At 39.0% G+C, this 3,259-nt stretch overlaps 1 non-coding gene across 1 annotated transcript; it reads right to left on the bottom strand.

Moving 5' to 3' along the window:
• Positions 1-2,903: 2,903 nt before the first annotated feature.
• On the bottom strand, positions 2,904-3,040 carry LOC114229332 (small nucleolar RNA SNORA42/SNORA80 family). Its single transcript, XR_003615417.1, has one exon. It is a non-coding gene; the product is annotated as a small nucleolar RNA SNORA42/SNORA80 family (small nucleolar RNA).
• Between the last annotated feature and the right edge of the window lie 219 nt (positions 3,041-3,259).

The following is a 3,259-nucleotide window of genomic DNA, read 5'->3' as shown; positions in this document are numbered from 1 at the left end:
AATTGGGTCTCTAAAGAACTGTTGGTCCAGAAAGAAACTCACTACAGACTGATTCATTTGCCTGTCAGCATAACTATTATTGCTCGTCTCACATTCAGTTCTTATAAGTATATCTCTAGGGACAAATGATCTCGCTCATCTAGGGGAAATGATGAACAACATAGACTGATGAACAAGAACAGAACCAGAAACAAGGAGGCATCTATCAGACTAGCGGGCCTCAGAGGGCGGATAGGGGAGGTTGGGGGGAGGGGGGAGAGATCAACCAAAGGACTTGTGTGCATGCATATGAGCCTATCCAATGGTTAAGTTCAACAGGGTGTTGGGGCATCCTTGGGGAGGGGTGTGGGATGGGAAGGGGGGAATGAGGACAAATATGTGACACCTTAATCAATAAAGAAATTTAAAAAAAATAAATAAAATAAAAATAAAAAATAAAAATATGTAAACAAAAAAAAAGTAAAAGATGAAAAAAATAAAAATAAAAATGTGCAGTAGTGAAGGTCATTCACTTCCTCTACTCTTCTGTTTGGCACACCTGTTTCCTAATCAGGACAGTGTTGAAGTTCCCTGCATTCCACTGCTTCTCAGTGTTGTAAGCCACAGTCCTGATTTTTAAGTGGGCAATATGTCTTTATTTCGTATATTCCTTTGTTTGTGTTTACATAAGAGTCAATTTGTGATTCAATCCCTGGGTGGCAGTGTTTCTGGATTGACCTCCAGGTCTCTCTAGCTAGTGTTTAGATTTTGTTTTCCCTTTGGCACTTAATACTGGTTTTGGGGAGTGGGTTGCCCCAGAGCTGGTTCTCTGATGGTTATTCCCCACTCTGATCCCCAGGTTTCAGAAAAACAACTTCCCCTGCAGTCTCTTAGAGGGTCCCCAATTGGGTGATCCTATGTATTGGGCTTAGTAATCAAAAGCAAGGATTTAAAGAGAAGAAGAAGAAGAAATAAAAAAGCCAGAGTAAGTGTGCGAACTCTGGTGCTGAGGCGCAAGTCTGTGCATTCATTTTTCCTCTTGGGTCTAAGCAGCCAGCATACTTTTAAAATTTTTATGCTGTCCTTTTATGCCCAGATCAAAATGGGTTGCTTTTTATATTTCCCTTCTGTTAACAGCTCTGCAGACCCCCTTTCACATTTATGGATCACGCCAGCCCCAACAGCTGTGGATTTATCTAGTTGCAGTCTTCCCCGGGTCCTCCAGCTTCTGCTGTGCACATTTCTCTCTCCTGCGGGGACCACAGACCTCACCTTATCCCAGGGGAAATCTGACCTTTCTGTGAGGAAGTATAAAGCTCCTCTGAATCTGCGTGCTTGTGCCTCTTGGGGACTGGTGTTCTCGGGTTCGCAGCTGTTCGGTGGGTGCTGTAGTTGTAGATTCCCTGGGATTTTCAGGCTTCCGATAACATCCTCTTTCCCCTTCAAGATGGCATGGTCTCCGCATCCGAGCCAGTCACTCTGGGAGGGAACCCAGCAGCAGTGGGGGCTGCCTGGTCAAGGGAGCCCTGTCCAGCAGTGCCCCACAGTCTCCTGGAGTATAGCTGTCCCTCAACTCACCAACAAACACTCCCCGTGCAACCACACACTCTCCCTTTGTTCTCTCACTCACACACTCTCTTGCAGTCTGCCTTCCCATCGGCAGCCATATTCTTTCTCCTATCACTTTTTGTCTTTTTAATAATAACCATTCTAATAGGTGTGAGGTGATACTGTGGTTTTATTTATAGGTCGTTGGTCATTATTGATGTTTAATATCTCTTCATATACCTGTTGGCATTTTGTATGTCTTCTTGGAAAATACCTATATAGGTCCTTTGCCAATTTTTTCATTGGTTTATTTATTTTCTTGAAAAAATAAACACACACATAGAGAAAAACCTACTCATTATTGCACCATCCAGAATCAAGCACTAATAACATGACATATTTTCTTCCAGTCTTTTTTTCTGTTTTCTTTAAAAGTAAAATTGCTGCATCAGATGGTAGTTCTATTTTTAATTATTTTAGGAACCTCTATACTGTTTTCCATTCTTGCTATACCAGTTTAGATTCCCACCAAAAATGCAATAGGGTTTAATTTTCTCTGCATCCTTATAGAGGCAAGCACTACTAATAATGTGACATATTTTCTTCCAGTCTTTTTTTCTGTGTATTTTTTTAGAGAAAATACTTTTAAAAGAAATATCAAACTCTTTGCTGAACATTTGATATGTGAATAAAGTAAATAAAGAGGTTAGTGAAAATATTTAAAGGTATGATCCATTATAAAAGTAAATAAGAATTTTCAGAAAATATTGACATAAAAGATAGAAAGTCTCACATGGAAGCATGGAACAGATGGACAGTTCTCAGAGGGAAAGTGGGAAGTAGGGCTGGAAGAGATTTTAATCAAAGAACTTATATGTATATATGCATAGCCCATGGACATAGACAAGAGACTTAGATACCATTCTAAGTCCATGGGTTGGGGTGGGAGCCAGGTGGAGGGGGGCAAATGGGGAAAAATGGGGAACATCTGTAATACTCTCAACAATAAAATAAAATAAAATAAAATAAAATAAAATAAAATAAAATAAGAAAATCACTCTCCAAAGAAAAGAGAAAAAGAAAACTTCCACTAAAAATGAACAAAAATAATACTACATACTGTATCTTAAAAACGTAGATTAATGATTGTTAACTTATGAATTAGTTATTAAAAACTATTACTTTCAAAACATCGTGTTGGGACAACAGGGTAATAATTTGGCACTGGGGGCAAAAGGAAGAACAAAGACCATGAAGAGTTAAATCAATTTTGAAATAGAAGAGATTTTGCCTCCTTAGTTAAGTTTATTCCTAGGTATCTTAATTTTTTTGGTGTGATGGTAAATGGGATTGCTTTTTTTTTTCTTTTTTTTTCATACTGTACAACCCTCTTCAGTGCCAACAGCCCACAGGTAAGGAGGCTGGGCAATGGTTCGAGGCAGCAATTTACTCTGGCATGGGTACACTATGAGAAGCCCACAGAGAAGGGCCCACCATAAATCCATTACCATGCTCGGGATTGCTTTTTTAGTCTCTCTTTCTGTAAGTTCACTATTGATGTATAGAAATGCCATAGATTTTTATGGTTTCCCATCTTATGTTTAAGTCATGCATCCATTTTGAGTTATTTTTGTGTATGTTGTAAGTTGGTGATGTAGTTTCATTTTTTTGCATGTATCTGTTCAATTTTCCCAACACCATTTATTGAAGAGACTGTCTTGACTCCATTGTA

Source organism: Eptesicus fuscus, chromosome 1 (genome assembly GCF_027574615.1).
Source record: "Eptesicus fuscus isolate TK198812 chromosome 1, DD_ASM_mEF_20220401, whole genome shotgun sequence".
Lineage (NCBI taxonomy): Eukaryota > Metazoa > Chordata > Mammalia > Chiroptera > Vespertilionidae > Eptesicus > Eptesicus fuscus.
This window is presented reverse-complemented; position numbering and strand designations above follow the sequence as displayed.